At 34.3% G+C, this 19,173-nt stretch overlaps 1 pseudogene; it reads left to right on the forward strand.

Moving 5' to 3' along the window:
- The first annotated feature begins 4,124 nt into the window (after positions 1 to 4,124).
- LOC113894707 lies at positions 4,125 to 4,338 on the forward strand (annotated as a pseudogene).
- The last annotated feature ends 14,835 nt before the right edge of the window (positions 4,339 to 19,173 follow it).

The raw sequence follows: 19,173 nt of genomic DNA on the forward strand, positions 1-19,173 counted from the left end.
GCCAAAATTTAAACAGTATACAATCTTTCAATAATAATTTAAGAGATTGTGTCATTTTCTTATTTAATTATATCTACATGCTAACATATTATATATTCACTTCTTCAGCAGTTTAAAAACAAATTTAGCAGCCACTTAGTAAGCATGATTAGTTTGAGGAGAAATCCCCTTCAACTGCTAATTGTAATATCTCATAATTGTGAACTATGTATGGGCTTCCCAGCTTGTTCAGCGGTAAAAGAATCCACCTGCCAATGTAGAAGACTCAGGAGACCCAGGCTCAATTCCTGGGTCCAAAAGATACCTTAAAGGAGGAAATGGCAACCCTCTCTAGTATTCTTGCCTGGAGAATCCCATGGACAGAGAATCCCCTGGTGGCAGTTCATGGGATAGCAGAGTCAGACACAGCTGAGTGATGAGCATGCAAGCATGCATGTAAAATATGTACTTCATAAATTAAAAAAAAATATTAATATTGCCTCTAGCACTAAAATTGAGCTCCAGGGATGATAGTCAATACTCAATCTGTTAGAAACTGAATACTAGGCTGGACTGACCTTGGAATTAACCTAGGATTACAGTTAGTATGTGCAAATATTTAAACCTTTTTGTATTTTAATGTTCAATTTTGGGGTTACTCCACCCATTTTTCCCTTCATTTTCCCCCATATTTTCATGTTATTTTTTTCCTTCTTTATGATGTAAATATTCCTACAATAGCCAAATTCTAGCTACCTATGTGACATTGCTGAAAGTGGAATTGAGAAAGTTGCACAATGGCACATCAGTATATGTTATTTTACTATATACATGAATTATGTGTAAATAACCATAAACATAAGGTAATGTAAAAAAAAAACAATTAGAAAGTGATAAGTTTTGAGGTATTATTTTATTTCTTAATGTTATTTAAGAGTAAATTTATATAATTAATTATGTAAATGTATGGATGTGAAAGTTGAACTTTAAAGAAGGCTAAACGTATAATATCATATAAGAAATGAATCGCCAGTCCAGGTTTGATGCAGGATACAGGAAGCTTGGGGATGGTGCACTGGGATGACCCAGAGGGATGGTATGGGGAGGGAGGTGGGAGGAGGGTTCAGGATGGGGAACATGTGTACACCTGTGGCGGATGCATGTTGACATATGGCAAATTTTTTTTTAACTTAAAAGAAAAATTAAAAATTAAAAAAAATAAATAAAATAAAGAAGGCTAAGTGCCGAAGAATTGATGCTTTTGAATTGCAGTGTTTGAGAAGACTTTTAAGAGTCTCATGGAGAGCAAGGAGATTAAACCAGTCAATCCTAAAGGAAATCAGTCCTGAATATTCATTGGAAACACTGGTGATGAAACTACAGTTCCAATACCCTGGCCACCTGATACAAAAGACCGAGTCATTGGAAAAGGCCTTGATTCTGGGAAAGACTGAGGGCAAGAGGAATAGGGGGCAGTAGAGAATGAGATGGCAACCCACTCCAGTGTCCTTGCCTGGAGAATCCCAGGGACGGGGCAGCCTGCTGGGCTGCTGTCTATGGGGTCGCAGAGAGTCGGACACGACTGAAGCGACTTAGCAGCAGCAGCAGCAGCAGAGGATGAGATGATTAGATAGCATAACTGCTGCTGCAGCTGCTAAGTCACTTCAGTCATGTCCAACTCTGTGCAATCCATAGACGGCAGTCTACCAGTTTCCCCCGTCCCTGGGATTCTCCAGGCAAGAACATTGGGTTGCCAATTCCTTCTCCAAAGACAGCATAACTAACTTGGTTCAATAGACAGGAGTTTGAAACAACTCTGGGAAATGGTGAAGGACAGGGAAGCCTGGCGTGCTGCAGTCCATAGGGTTGCAGAGTTGGACAATGCTTAGTAACTAAACAACAACAAACCACCTTTACTAATGTCTGTATATAGCAATTAACAAGCAAATTTCCTGAAAAATGAATGATCAATTTTTTTTGAGGCAGAGTGGGCTGGCTTCAGTACACCATTGATACTTGTGATAGAATACAGTGGTCCAGTAAATGTAAAGTCTTGTTTAAAAGGATCCTAAGAATTATGTTTAATCTATTCAATCAGTTAGTAAGTTCATGTTTTTTTTTAAACTATATTTTTGCATAAAATTAAAAAGAATAAAATAGGCAGAAATTATTTTTGATAGGATGTGAATGCATAAACCATACAGTAATATGCAAACACATTTTTTTAAATGAAAATACCTGTTTCAAAATGTAAAAATATTTATATTGGCAATACATGCATGCTACATTGCTTCACTAGTGTCTGACTTTTGCAACCCTATAGACCATAGTCTGCCACGTTCCTCTGTCCATGGAATTTTGCAGGCATGGGTTGTCATGCCCTTCTTCAGGGGATCTTCCTGACTCAGAGAATGAACCTGAGTCTCTTAAGTCTTCTGCATTGGCATGCAGAAGACTTTACCACTAGTTCTACCTGGGAAACCCATATTTGCAATAAGGCATAAATAAAAACTTGATAGCACACTTCAAATAACTCAATAAAACCAACCACAGGCCAGAGTAGTTTCTCTTACAATATTATGTAATCCCTTATTACAAATGACTTTGTTTATAATATCAATGCCAATTCTTTTTAATATATTTTAAAATTAATTACAAATTTAACATCCTTAAAGTATTTAAGTAATCAACAAATTTTTGAATATTTTTATAACTGCCAATCTAATGTCAGTTTGGTGTAGTTGTCTGACAGAAATACAAATAAAAATAGAAAGTTTAAGAAATATTAAAAGTACTGATTTTAACTGGGGAGTCCTCAGCAAAATCTAAGGCTAAATTCAATTATTTTCTTTAACTATAACTGTTGGGGCTTCCCTTGTAGCTCAGTTGGTAAAGAATCCACCTACAATGAGTGAAACCAGGGTTTGATTCATCGGCTGGGAAGATCCCTGAAGAAGGAAATGGTAACCCATTCCAGTATTCTTGCCTGGAGAATCCCGGGGACTCTAGCCTGCCAGGCTCCTCTTTCCATGGGGTCCCAAGAGTCAGACGCGACTTTGAGACTAAACAACCACCACCATTATTGTTAGAGTTCTTTTGCATTATTAAATATTGGTGTAAGTTATTTATTCTAAAACTGAGGGAATTTTTTTTTTTAAGAATAGGTGGCTTATTTTTGTTGATGTGCCATCTTCCCTTTCATTATTTAATAGACATATGAGGATACTTTAGAGACTTTTTTTTTCCCTGATAGTTTTGCTTTTACGGGAATGTCAAATAAGTTGATCAGATATTAATAATATATAGAAATTTGTGTCTGTTTTATTTCCATCAAGTATGAAGCTTTTGACAGTTATTCATGTTTTTGTGTTTATTAGCAGTTTGGTCCTTTTTACTGCTTAGTAGTATTGAATTTTATAAATGTAGTATAATTTTCTGTCACTAATAACAGATATTTTGATTGTTTTGGAATTTTTGGAGAATATAAGTAAAGCTGTTACAAATATTTATATACAGGTCTTTGGGAGACATGAGTTTTCTCTTAGGTAGTACTGAGGGGTAGGTTTATTGGGTGGCATGGTAATTATATATGTTCAATTTTATAATAAACTACCACATTCATTTTCCAAGCGGTTATTTTATTTTACATTTCCATATGAAATGTAAAAAATTTCAAATTGTTCCACATCATTGTCAACACACTGGTAGTGCCCATGCCAATGTTAGTCCTTTTGTTTTGCTTTCTTTTTTTGCCATTCTGGTCCATATGCAATGGTACTTCATTACAAATGAATGAGGAATTTATCTATACATTAATTGTGTCCTAAATGCAACATGTGTCTTATAAGATGTGTAAACATATACATATGTCTTATACGTATGTATAAGACCACATATGTCTTATATACTCTGTATGTATTTTCATTAATTATTGCAAAAATTAATTTGTATTTCCTTAATAACCAATCATATCAAACATCTATTCACTAAACCATTGGCCCCCATGAATATATGGTATATTATATCTTTAGTGAAGTGTCTGCTCAGATCTCTTATCCATTTTAAAGTTATACTTTCGTACTTTTCCCTTCTCCTTGCTTCTTGCCAACTCCTTGTTCCAGCTGTGCTCTCTGTACCTCATCACCATGCCTCTCAAAATTGAGGAAATCAAAGACTTTCTGTTCACAGTCAGGCAAAAGGATGCTAAGTCTGTCAAGATCAAGAAAAACAGATAATGTGAAGTTTAAAGTTGGATGCAGCATATACCTTTACACCTGTTTGTTCATCACAGACAAAAAGAAAGTGCAGAATTTGAAACAGTCCCTACCTCCAGGTTTGGCAGTGAAGGAACTGAAATAAACCACACACACTGATTTGAACTGTATTAAAATTTCTAAAATTCTCAAAAGAAATTAGACTTCTTTATTATTAAAACTTTGATATTCATTATATATTCTGGACATAATTACTTTATCAAAAATATGTTTTGGATACTTTTTATTCTCTTAACAGTGTCTTTTGAACAGGAGACAAATTTTTACTGAAGTCCACTTATGGAATTTTTAAAAATTATCAGTACTTTTTCTCTCCTAGGAAATATTTGTCTAACCCAGGATCACAAAGATTTTTTGTTTGTTTTCCAGAAGATTTTTATTCTTTTTTTTAAACCTATGATTCGCTTCAAGTCTTTTTGTTTTTGTTATGTTGTTGCCTGAATGCATCAGCCTCATAAGTTGAGAATTCTTCTTTCTTTATTAGCTATTAATTGACCACAAATATGTGGTTCTATTTCTCAATTCTGTATTCCATTCATTGATCTCTGTTTCCACCATGTCATGCTATTGGAATAATGTGCTTTTAAAGAAAGTCTTGAAATCAAGTAGTGTGAATACTACAACTTCATTTCTCATTGTCAAAATTATTTTTTGGCTAATCTAAATCCTTTGTTTCACTATATAAATTTTGGAAATGTTTTGGCAATTTAAAAAAAAACAAAGCTTGCTGGTGTTTAGATTGGAACTACACTTACATCTGTCTGAAGAGAATATTATAAATACTCATAATCCATGAATGAAGTATATCTCACCATTTATTTAAATTTTCTTTGATTTTTCAAATCAAATTTTACAGCATGTAATATACAAATTTTGCACATATTTTGTAAGATTTTTCCCCAAATGTTTCATGTGTTTTGATGTTATTGTAAATGGTGCCATTTTAAATTTCAGTTACACACACAATACAGATGCAGGTCTCCTCTCTCCCAAGGGCTCATCACTTTCTGGAGTTAGCCCTGTTATCTTTCATTCTCTTGATAATTAAAAGCAAAAACAAAACCCCAAAACTATAAATGTATATCTTATCTGTTTTGTTTTAATTTTTAAGATTAGGGTAACAGTATCTTTTTCATTTCTAGATCATAAATTGAGGCAAACATATCACTTTCATATTATGTTAACATTTTGAAACTGAGGATTATACACTTATGCTTTACCACCTGATTCATCCCTCATCTTTTGTTTATCTACTACTTTGTGTTCTCTGTGATAATACATTTTGATGATAAGTGCTTACTAATAACTTATATTACTGCTGCTATTGGTGAAAAATAAAAAAGAAAACTACTAAAGATGGAAAAAGAAAGATACAAGGTTTGTGTTATCACACAAATAATCTTGAATAGACAATGTTGTGTTTTGCTTGATTCATGTTATATTTTAATCCTTTTATGTTAGCCTTTATATTAAATATTTCCAATAAATATACAGAATTTAAAAAGCTAATTTACTAATAATATCACTGAAGACTATTTCATCAGTGAGGACTTAAGAACATATTCAGTGGTACTGCTAAAATTCAGAGCATGAGGTTCAAGAAAAGAATTCAAATTAGCAGTTTATGCTCTTAGTTTGATGATAATCAGGTTGTATTTCTTGGGATAATAAAAAAATAATTTGGAGGAAAATATCCTACAACAAATACTTCCTATTAGTAAATAGCTAATTGAAAGATTGAAAAGAAAACAATGAAGGAGTTTATTATATTGAGTGAAATTAGCTTTTCATTGAATTCATTGGGTAGTCATTTGTTTTAATAAGTCCTAAATTTACCATTTTTATATTTTTTTAAAAGTAGCATATTCAGATATATATAATGTATCATCAACCCAGGTCTCTTGCATTGCAGGCAGATTTCCTTACCATCTGAGCCACCAGGGAAGTCCATACATTATTATGCTGTAGGTATATCAGTAATATTATTTATATTAATTATAGAATCCCATAGTAGATTGCCTTTGACTTAGTCCTAGAACTGCTAAAGAATTCTTAATGCATTAGAATTAATGAATTAGCATTAGAACAAAAATTATGAAGTTGTTCTCATGCATGAGAATCACACCAATATATATTTTCTAAAACTATATAAAATTTTTATCACTGTGAATAGTATTCCTTAATTCTCTTTTACAAATTTTCTCTTTTCTATGTGTTAATTTTTAACAAGTCTCTGGTGAAGACAAATGCTAGTTTGGGGTAGCTACCAATATTGCCGCCTGAAACTTTTTGTCACAAGGAGTAAAAAGTTCACAGCATATTTTAAGCAATAATTTAAAAATAGGTTAAACTGGTGACATTCATGCTCTTTTGTTATTTGTGTCAATAAGCATCCTAGAATAAAAGATTTAAGACTAATTCTTATGGATCTTCTAAAAATTAATGTAGTTTATTTGGTAACTATCAAAGAAAGAAATCTGCAATGCTTTTAGTCAGTGAAATACATTCCCCCTACAGGCATTCATATTATCCCTTTCTAAGAATTATTCATCATTCAATAATTACACTATAATTAATAATAGATCACAGAACAAAAATTTTGTTTCTCTTTAATAAATGTTCATGGCTAAAGAATAAATCGAAAGACTATTCTTTTAATTTTAATAAATATGAAGCATTTTAATGAGCCCAAACACATAAGAACAAAAATTCTTAACCCAGCATGCAAACAGAAAAATGCAAATTAATTAGGCATGCAAGATATAATTATTGAGTAAAATTTCTTCCAATTAGCAGAGATACTAGTAATTATTTATAAATTACATAATTTCAGAAGTTATGTGGTTTCATTGTTTTATCTAAACTCCAACATGACTTAGCTAGTGTATGACTATATAAAATGTTTCATCTAGAAGCCATATCTGCTGTTTTGCTTTCCTGCCTGGGCCTCCTTTGATAAAAGGAAAAATTGCTGATTTTCTTATCTACCACCCACCTCCAGGCTTTTCTTACTGTGAAATACCTCTTCTGTTTTGCCAAAAATGACAATACATTTAAAAGCTCAAGTTCATAAGTCAAAGCAATTAGATAACAACATTAAAAGAAAGGGACCAGAAATAGGTCAAAATTCTACTTGTCTGGCCTTTGGACACTGAGGAAATGGTCCTGCCATTTCAGCTTAGAGACTGACACTCAGAGACTTCAACAGTGTGAAAGTAGGCTGGACCTTACACATTTTCCTTCTGAAAAGTGGTCTGCAGCTATAGATGATTTCCCAAAGACAATTAGTAAATGACCTTCTGGCTTGGAAATAGCTAAAATTGGGAATTTTAGTGGAAAGAAGTGAGACTATTACTATTACCTTTTTGTTGTTGAAAACAATTTTTTTTTACATTATGAATTTAGCTACACAGTTCAAGAGGATAGGTCTGAATAGAGAGAAGTGAAAGGAGAAAAGAATTCACAGTGAGATGTAATGAAGACCTTATACAGTTTGTTGGAAAAATTTTTTGTGTGTGTGTTAGTTGCTTAGTCATGTCCAACTCTTTGTAAGCCTGTGAATTGTTGCTCCCCAAGCTCCTCTGTCCATGGGATTCTCCAGGCAAGAATACTGGAGTGGGTTGATGTTTCCTTCTCCAATAGATATATTAGAGAGAGACAATTTAACCAGGATTGATGTTGGTTACATTTGTGAATAGCAATGTGTTTCTGTCTTTATGCTGTTCTCCATCATTCTGAAATTTAGTACTGAACTGAAAGATTTTATCATATTTGAGAAAATGTTTTATTATGCTTTGATTGTTACAAATATCTTTGAAATGTAAAATAAAAGGCCAAAGTGTCTAATATGCATCATTAAAAAAATGTGTAAAAAATTAAAATGTTCTGAAGTACGAATTGTGTTTTCTCTAACTTCATTAATTAAAAATACTAAACAATATAGCTAGGTTTTTTGAAATATGTAGTTAACTTAAAAAATACTTTCTCTGCCTTCTTTAGTCTCTCTTTATTATTAAGCATATCCATAAAACAAGTATACTTTGATTTAAAAATACAGACTACCTGATGTTTTACAGAAGTTAGTTCTTTAGGTGTTGATATGATTGCCTTTTCAGTTTCATAAACTGCTGGATTAATATAAGCATCATTGAGAAAATATCTTTTCTTTTGTACCTTAAAATATCTTGTTGTTTTTGCTGTATTAAAAGTACATTAGCAATTTTGTTTTAATGCCAGATATACAGATATCAAAAGTTGCATTTCTATACTTGCTTTTATTCAAATAAATCTAATGAGATTAAGTAGTATGCCATTTTATATGTTTACTACTCAATTAATTGAGATTTTTTATTCAAAATATCTGTGTCTTTCAATACTGAAAGTCAGGAAATGGAGAGGAAAATAAAGGACAAAAATAATTCCATTGTTTAACTCAGTCATTCTTTTGATATGATAACTTCTACTTCAATCACAGAGAAAAGTGAGTGCTTTGTCCACATGATGTTCATATCATAAAGAATTGACTATTTTTTTTTCTGAGACAAAAGTGTTATATACACATTATTTGCTACATATTGCTACAATTAATTTGATTCTCAGTAAAATAATCATTTTACTTAAATTAATAATTTTTCAACTTATACTGATGATTATACCCTTAGACATGTTTTTCTTTAAAATAATTAATACAGTCGCATTTTATTACTTCAAGGCTTGACACTTTTGAGAGAGAATTAAATAATACTAGCTAACGATGGGATATTTATCTTTTTCCTTCTTTTTATGAGAATGCCTCAAAGCATTCAGAATAATGTGTGATGTTCAGACTTAGTTCTCTAATATTCTCTCTTTGTAAGTCATATTATAAATGCCCTTTGGTTGTATTTCTATTATCCCGAAATATGATGATGTGGATAGTATATGTGAAATTAGTAATAAGATGAATTATACAGTTTAATAAAATAAATGATAAAAGTCTCTGAATTCAAGAAATTGATTTTTGATCATCTGTTTTAATAACTTCTAGGTTTCAGTTGCTTGTATTTTGTTAAACATCTTGTTTATATCTGTACATAAGTGATCATGCCAGATAATTAACAATATCAGCCAACACTCATGTAGTATTGACTGTGTGTTAACATCTCTTCTAATTCCATGGCATCTATTACCTCATTTGTTCTTCACAACAGCCCTCTAAAGAAGATGCTCTATTTATATTTCATGTTTATATATGAGGAAGGTGAATGCAGTGGACTGAAATTTGTCTGAAAAATTCGTATGTTGAAACTGTAATACCCACAGTGATGATATTTGGAAATGAGGCCTTTGGGAGATAATTGGGTTTAGATGCGGTCATGAAGTTGAGGCCCTTTTGATAAAATTAGAGTTATAAGAAGAGGAAGAGACACCAGAGATCTCTCTCTGCCTCATATGCAAGTGAGAAAGAGGGATCTCACCAGAGCCTCATTGTGCTGCCATTATCTCAGACTTCCAGGTGCAAGAATTGTGAGAAAATACATCTCTGTTGTCTATACCACTCAGTTTATTTTTTCAATTTTTATTATATTTATGGCAATCTGAAAGGACTAGTACATTTGTAATGTTACAAAGCAAATAAAATTTGAAAAGTGAATAAAGAGTGAAGCCAGACTGAATCCAGTCAAGTTCATTATAAAGTACTTATTGTTAGCCACTTTTGATATCAGGATTATGCTTATTTCAGAAAACAAACTGGAATGTTTTCCACAAATCCCCCAATTAAGAAAAATAATTCCATTAGGTGAAAATTAACTGATTCTATGAAAAATCATACCTCAGAGCCTAGTGATTTAGTTTTAATATTTACAAACTTTTTTTCTTCTATGTATGTGTTTGTTGGGTGTTAGATTTTCTTTGTTTTCCTTAAAAATCAAGCATTTCACTAAGATATTCACAGTGTGGTTTTGATTTCATTATTTAATTAGTCATGTAAATCAAGGAATGGTTTCATCCGTAGAGTCATTGCTTTCAATTCAGAAAATATTGTCTTTATAATAATTTGAGTATTTTAATTTTCTCTGCTTACTCTTGACTCTTCAGGTAATTTTAGTGATTTTGATACAGTTCCAAAGCTAACACTATCTTAATCCTCGCACTAAGTAAGTCCTATTCTAATTCTAATGCTAACCCTAACTCACCTAGGTTTCATCTTCTTCCTTCAGATGATCATTAACCTTTCAACTTCCCAACATGAATTCTCAACTAACAATTCTGATTTGTTTTCTATATCACCTGAGTTTTTACATAATTGATTCTCTTGCTAGCAAGTTACAAAACATTTAAAATTAATTTTACTATTTTTCACTTGTATTGTCACTTTATCTTATAAGTTTTTAGTATTTTCCCCAATTTTATAATTTCAATCAAATCTTTGGTCTTGTCTTCTTGTCTATATTTTTTTGTTGTTGTTGTTTCATAAATTTCATTTATTTCTTTTAGGAGCACAAACCAGAAGCTCTCTATATTAATTTCCATTTTTGATAGCAAAACCTTTTCCAAAAGTAGTTTTATTGCTTTATTTTGAGTGCCTGATTTTCTATCTTTGGCTTCAAAGACTCATTTTATAATCTGAACATTAATTTTTTTTTTATTTTTGAATTATGAAATTCTTACTCAAACTTAATATATTTCCCCTAAAGCAAAATGAGTATCTTGATTCCTTGCCCACTCCAAATGGATTTTATCATTGATATTTAAATAGCTTAAGCCATAGGCTATCAGATTATGAGGTTCTGTTTCTTAAAGGGGCTTACAATAATCAGGATAAACGAAGAAATTGGCTTTTATTTTTGCAATGATTCTCTTTCCACAGTTAATTCTAACCATAATGGACAGCTTGCCATTTACAGAAAGAATCAGACTCTTTGGCAATTATCTCTTTGCACTTGCTTTTTCTCTCACAAAGTGTTCGTGACATCTTTAAGCAACCAGTTAACTCCCACTCATCATTTAAAGGTAATTTTAAGTGTTACCTTTTGCTAGAATTGTTCTGTGATGTCTATGTCTAAACCAGATGACTCTAATTTCAAATTCCATGGCAACCTATGTGTGCTTCTATCATACACCATACATAAAAGCATTTATCACTTTAAGTCTCCCAAGAGAGTGTACTTAGTTTACAAAATCTTTTGAGCTTCTGATTAATATAAGAATATTTTCTTAAAAATGCTGAAAGGAAAAAATATTAATATAACCAAATTTACATCAGTTTTCATCAGTTTCATGAACTGTCCAAAACACTTACTACCTAACATTCCATGCACTTTCGTGAATATTTCATATAGGTTGCTTATTGTTACAGGAATCCATGCAGGCTTTCTCTGTAAGATGAATATTTGTTTAGCCATAGAAACAACACAAAGCAAAACAAAAAAATGTCTCAGCGAGAAAAGATTTGGCTTCCAGATATGTAGTTCTGGGTGACAGAGTAATCTGTTCAATCTCAAAAACTTATTTTTGCCTTTTAATTTTTCCAGGCATTCAGCTCTTTTGATACCTAAATAGAACTTGACATCAGTGAGGTTATATCCAAGAGTAAAGAAGGGACTCAGGCAGAGGTCAACCCTGTGGCTTTCTGAGCCATCTGATATCTAGAGTCTTCGAATGAAGATCTCTCCACATTGATACAGGGATACCTGTAATAGAGCATCCTACATCCTATTTTCATCTTGCCTATTACCTAGTTCATAGCTGTACATTCAAAGCATGTATCTTTACAGAATATCCTGAATGCTCACTATGCATATTTTCCTTAATTTCAAGATGAAACAATTGGTTTCTTATTATTATCATTGATTTGACATATTCTAAAACTTTCTGGCCTTCATTTCAATTTTATATAAAATTCAGATAATAACTAAATATCAAGGCTACAGTAAAGTTTAGGAATAGAATGTGTGAAGCGTAATCACTGAATAGAAAATTGTTAGGATGGTTGTTGTTGCTTTTACTAGAAACATTCATCAATTTCCCCACTCCATCAACATTGTTTTAAACATCTACTATCCACTGGGCTCTTTGTTACATGGAGTGTGCATGGGTGAACTCAGTCATGTCCAACTCTTTGCAACCCCATGGACTGTAGACCATGGGGCCCCTCTGTCCATGGAATTTTCTAGGCAAGAATGCTGGAGTGCGTTTCCATGCCCTCCTCTAGGTGAATCTTCCAGACCCCAGGATTGAACCTGCGTCATTTTGTCTGCTGCATTGTAGGTGGATTCTTTACCACTGAGCCACCTGGGCTACATGGAGATCTCATATGAATTAATGTATTGCATTTACAAGCATAGCTGTTGCTCATATCACTATATATAGTATCTTCTCTAAGAATATAATCTAATAGTGTTACAAATGAATTTTTGGAAAAAGTTAATCAGCCCAGAGGAGTCTATGGTTTCAATTTCAGGTACTATAAAATCCTAGTTTGTATTTTGAGTAGGGACAGTTAAAATGAATTAGTATTGTGCCCACACTGACTGCTTGTTTCATAGGGGAGAGAGCTCTTGTGCCTCTTGGGCCCTTGGAAAACATTAATAAACAGGAGAGGGAAGATTTTTTTTTTCCCCTCCATTGTATTCATAGCATATATTCCAGTCTCTGGTTTATAAGCAGTGTCTGTTAAGTAATTTTGATTTAGTAAAATAATAACAGAACAAGACAGTATTAATGTTTAAATTTGTTGCTGCTGCTGCTACTGCTGCTAAGTCGCTTCAGTCGTGTCCGACTCCGTGCAACCCCATAGACGGCATTGTGAATATTACTTTAGTCATAAGTAAATGTTATAGGATTCCTCGATGGCTCAGCAGTAAAGAATCACCTGCAATGCATGAGGTGCAGGAAATGCAGGTTGTATGGGGTAGGGAAGATCCCATGGAGAAGGGAATGGCAACCTACTCCAGTATCCTTGACTGAAAAATCCCATGGATAGAGGTGCCTGGCAGGCTGTAATCCAACAGGTTGAAAAGAGTGGGACATAGCTGAGTGACTGAGCACATATGGAACCTACGGAACCTTAGGTAGGAAACAAAATAGGTCTGTGAATAGCAAAACAAAATGGAGTATTTAATTATAATCTAAAATTGAACATTACCACAGGGTTCATACTATCACCATTGCCAGAATACATACTTAATTCAGGTTGTGTATGATATATTCCAAAGGGTTAAGTGTCACCCAGGGTCCAAAAATGAGGAAAAAAAAGTATTTTCTCTACATGATTCAAAAAGACAGTATTTTTATGAATTGCTTAATTTAATGTAAAAATTGAATTAAATGGTAACTTTGGATTGGAGTAAAAAAAATAGCTGTTTCACTTAAAATAACAGTTACTTACACATATTAAGATTTTACCATGCTCCAAGAATTTTTCCATGTGTCCCAACATCACTTAATTTTTAATACAAACTTATGAGATAAACTGTCTTTTCCTCAAATGAGGAAAATAAATCAGAAAAAGTACTTGATTTACTTGTAGTTATAATTATTTGGAGAAGGAATTGCCATTGTTCTCCAGTATTCTTGCCTGGAGAATTCCATGGACTGAGGAGCCTTGAGGGTTATGGTACATGGGGTCACAAAAGAGTTGGACGTGACTGAGGACTAACGCTTTCTTACTTTCACTTATAATTCTTAAGGTGTTGAACCTGGATTTTGATCTAGTCTGTTTAACTCCATGTTCTTCAATCTTGTCTACACAGCCTTTCTACTTGTTTAGACTAGCTCTCTTTGTGTTTTGTGTTGAACAGTATGCTGCAAATTTACAAGGATATTTTACTAATACTTATTACTGACTTCTGAAGTAGGCTCTATTTTTAGTCTCATTTATATGGAAAACTAACTGCCCAAATACTGTAGTTATTATTTGTAGAGCTGCAAATATATTGTAAGTGAAAGTCATTTAGTTGTGTCCAATTCTTTGCGACCGCATAGACTATACAGTCCGTGGAATTCTCTAGGCCAGAATACTGCTGTGGGTAGCTTTTCCCTTCTCCAGGCAATCTTCCCAAGCCAGGAATTGAACCCAGATCTCCCATATTGCAGGTGGATTCTTTACCAGCTCGACCCCAAGGAAAACCCAAGATTACTGGAGTGGGTAGCCTATCCCTTTTCCAGGGGATCTTTCCAACCCAGGAATCTGAACTGAGATCTCCTACATTTCAGGGGGATTCTTTACCAACTGAACTATCAGGAAAGCCCCATAAATTGCAAAGGATTAAATAATATGTATCATGTTCTGTGGGCACAAAATCCTTAGACATGTTGATTAGTTTTGGCATACTTTTTTGAATCACGTGGTCATCAGATCGGCAAATTTATTTTGGCAGTGGGCACTCGTAGAGTCAGACAGGACTGAGCAACTTCACATTCACTTTCACTCATAGGCACTGCCTCATTCTCCCCTACTATAAATTTTAAAATTAAAAATAAAAACTTGGAGGTGTTAAAGAAATACTTTTATACTGAGTATGTTCTTTCTAGTCATTTAGTTATTTCATATTTTCTTTTTGATCCCATTAATTTACACTTAGTGCATATTAGTGTAGGATTTGATAAAATGAAAGTTACTTTAATCTTAAATTTTACACCAGGATTTTCAAAAAACTGGCTACTTTGTTTAGTCTCCTGCATTACTGAGAAACACATTTTTACGTGTTTTTGATATAATTCTAGCCACAAACTCCACTGGAGCCTTTCAAGACTGTGATACCACAGCAGGAACACTTATTCTGGGGCCAGAACAATTTTAAACACCTGCTCAGAGGTTGCCTGGAAACGACACTTGTTTCACATTAAGCATCCATGTTAAGGCACTTTAAGTGGGACTGTTTTTTCCTCTTAGAACAAAGAACTTTGAACCACACTTGTCCAAAAAAGGCTGGCATTGTTTACTCAGGTTTTTCTCTGGGTATTGTTTTTGGAATTTCACATTTGAATTCATGTATCCAAATGCAATACTTGTTTAGAGATTTCTAAAATAATGCAACATTGCATTTCTGAAATTCATATTTTATATTGATATGCATATTTATGGACTTTCCTCGTGGCTCAGTGGTAAAGAATCTGCCTGCCAACGCAGGAAACTTGGGTTCGATCCCTGGGTCAGGAAGATCCCCCAGAGAAGGAAGTGGTAACTCACTCCAGTATTCTTGCCTAGAAAATCCCATGGACAAAGGAGCCTGGCAGCCTAGAGTCTGTAGTATTGCAGAGAGTCAGACTTGACTTAGTGACTAACCGACAATAAAAATCCATCTTTCAGAAGAAAATAATCCATATGTTGAAAAAATGAGGAAAATAATTTGAAAAGGCACAACACAATTTGTTTAGCTCAAATTGTTATGCTAGAGCAAAGAGGGAATACTGCAAAATATGCTGAAACAGGTCTTAACTTTTCTCAGCTCATACAGTTAATATTGATCTTCACATATCACATCCATCCCTGGCTCATGATTTTCATCTGCAAAATGGGATAATTCTTCCCTGTATGCTGCATAAGATTTATTTATTAGATGAAAAATATATGACATGCTTAGAAAGTATTTATAAATTTTGTCTTACAAATGTTAAGTGTTTTGGTTTATGTAGTCAAAGTGGTACATTCACTCATAAAAGTAGATGGTGAGCTTTCCTATAGATGATTAACTGCTTTGAAAAAGGGGTTGCATTTTAACAAAACAAGATGATTGAACTAAGAAGAGTCAATGTAAACTTACTCCTACAAGTGGAGAAAAATTAAAGTGCTTATTCAACCTCAGAGATTTAGCAGTGTAATTTTTCTTCATGAGGGACAGCTATTTACTGAGTCTCCACAGTGCCTAGCAACTAGGAATTGTTCCAAAGTTAGTTATTATTGCTAAGTGTCAGTTACTATGGTAAAAATTGATAGATGACAATCTAAACTTTTACACTGCACTAATTCAATTAAGTTTCATGAGAAACTTTTTGGATTCTTGTCTATTTTATAGCTGAAAGGGAGAAACAGTGAAGCTATGCAAATTGTACATAAGCATCTCAAAAATTATTGGCATGAAACAACTATCATTTTATTATGTCTCACAATGCTTTAGATCATGAAAGTCAGCAGGGATCAGATGGTATTTCTTGTGTTCCATGTTGCATCATCAGGGGCATTAGGTGGCATTTAGATGGTAGCTCCTCTGGCCTGGGTGTTTAAGAAGCCTTCATTCAATAGGTCTAGGGCCTAAAGTGAACTACTGACAGATAGGAATCAAAGAAGCAACTCTTCTCTTCGTGTAGTTTCATATCTTTTTTTCATGGCCTCATCATCAGGGGATTCGAGCTCCATATGCAATGACTCAGAGCTTCAAGTGTGTAACTAAGCAGCTCCTTATAGTGTCCTCCTGGGCAATAAAGTCTTTCTGTGCCCCCTTTTGTACATCCAGGCAAAAGGTTTCTAGACCTTCCTGAATACTAAAGAGTAGATTCAAAATGTTGTCAGTCAGGGAGGTAAGGGAATTCAGAAGCAAAGGAGGAAAAATCAAGAAACTACAGGGCATAAGTTTGTTCTTTTTTTTGGCCATAATAAAAAATGAAAAAATGCTATTTGCAGCAAAATGGATGGACCTCAGTTCAGTTCACTTCAGTCTCTCAGTCATGTCTGACTCTTTGCAACTGCATGCAGCACGCTAGGCCTCCCTGTCCATCACCAACTCCTGGAGTTTAAACAAACCCATGTTCATTGAGTCGGTGATGCCATCCAACCATCTCATCCTCTGTCATGCCCTTCTCCTCCTGCCTTCAATCTTTCCCAGCATCAGGGTCTTTTCAAATGAGTCAGCTCTTTGCATCAGGGGCCAAAGTTGGAGTTTCACCTTCAACATCAGTCCTTCCCATGAACACTCAGGACTGATCTCCTTCAGAATGGACTGGTTGGAACTCCTTGCAGTCCAAGGGACTCTCAAGAGTCTTCTCCAACACCACAGTTCAAAAGCATCAATTCTTCGGTGCTCAGACTTCTTCAGAGTCCAACTCTCACATCCATACATGACCACTGGAAAAACCATAGCCTTGACAAGATGGACCTTTGTTGACAAAGTAATGTCTCTGCTTTATAATATGCTGTCAATGTTGGTCATAACTTTCCTTCCAAGGAGTAAGTGCCTTTTAATTTCATGGCTGCACTCATCATCTGCAGTGATTTTGGAGCCCAAAAAAGTAAAGTGTGCCACTCTTTCCACTGTTTTCCCATCTATTTCCCATGAAGTGATGGGACCAGATGCCATGATCTTCGTTTTCTGAATGTTAAGCTTCAAGCCAACTTTTTCACTCTCCTCTTTCACTTTCATCAAGAGGCTCTTTTTTTCTTCTTCACTTTCTGCCATAAGGGTGCATATCTGCATATCTGAGGTTATTGATATTTCTCCCAGCAATCTTGATTCCAGTTTGTGCTTCCTCCAGCCCAGCATTTCTCATGATGTACTCTGCATATAAGTTAAATAAGCAGGGTGACAACATACAGCCTTGACGTACTCCTTTTCCTATTTGGGACCTAGAGATTGTCATACTGAGTGAAGTAAGTCAGAGAAAGACAACACATGATTTTATTTATATGTGGAATATATAAAAAAAAGATGCAAATGAATTCATTTACAAAACATAAATAAAGTCATAAACAAACTTATAGTTTCTGGGGGTGAAAGAGGGGGAAGAATGAATTGGGATATTGGGATTGACATATACACATTACTATATATAAAATAGATAAGTATAAGGACTTACAGTATTAGCACAGGGAATTTTACTCAATATTCTGTAATGTCCTATATGGGAAAAGAATCTAAAAAAAGAGTGGATATGTGTATACATATAACTGATTCACTTTGATGTACAGTAGAAACTAACAGCATTGTGCTGCTAAGTCACTTCAGTCGTGTCTGACTCTGTGCGACCCCATGGACGGCAGCCCACCAGGCTCCCCTGTCCTGGGATTCTCCAGGCAAGAACACTGGAGTGGGTTGCCATTTCCTTCTCCAATGCATGAAAGTGAAAAGTGAAAGTGAAGTCACTCAGTCGCATCTGACCCTCAGCGACCCTATGGACTGCAGCCTTCCAGGCTCCTCCATCCATGGGATTTTCCAGGCAAGAGTACTGGAGTGGGGTGCCATTGCCTTCTCCAAACACAGCATTGTAGATCAACTATATTCCATTTTTTTTTTTTTTAAGTAGAGAAACTGTAGTACAGAGATTCAAGCAGGATCCTGTTTCTTCCATAAGGGATATGAGTTTCTCTGGAGGAACTAAGGCTCCCACCCAGGTGGAGGATGCTGAATTCAGACTGAGCACAAGCTTCCTGGAACACTGCCCTCTTACTTCACGGTCTACCAATCAGAAGAAAGTCACACACTAGGAAGCCCTCACCCCCAATTTTGCCTATAAAAATTTATTCCCAAAAAACCATCAGGAAGTTTGAGGTTTTATGAGCATGAGTAACCCATTCTTCTAGCTTTGCCCTGAAATAAACCTTACTCTACTACAGACTTCATTGTTTTGGATTGTTTGGCTTCATTGGCTTCACAAAGTTTGGCAGACAAACTTTCATTTGGTATCATGAGCAAGAAAGAAACTGTAAATGGGCTGGAACTAGATTTTCATTTCCACTGTGCTCTATTGGTCAAAGGAGTCATAACTCAATGCGTGAAAAGTATCTCTTTACCACTTTTAAGGAGATAGAGAAAAATTCCATCCTTCAATGGGAGAATTTACAGTCACATTTAATCCGCCACAATGTTCAAGGCATTTTAGTCAGAATATTATTTTTTCCCAAATCACTCTTTCACGTATTTAGTGAAAATACTTCCATTACATTATCTAAGGATTTTATTGGGTGATTCATCAGAGTAATATCTTCTTTCAATATTTTGTGCCA

Source organism: Bos indicus x Bos taurus, chromosome 6 (assembly GCF_003369695.1).
Source record: "Bos indicus x Bos taurus breed Angus x Brahman F1 hybrid chromosome 6, Bos_hybrid_MaternalHap_v2.0, whole genome shotgun sequence".
NCBI lineage: Eukaryota > Metazoa > Chordata > Mammalia > Artiodactyla > Bovidae > Bos > Bos indicus x Bos taurus.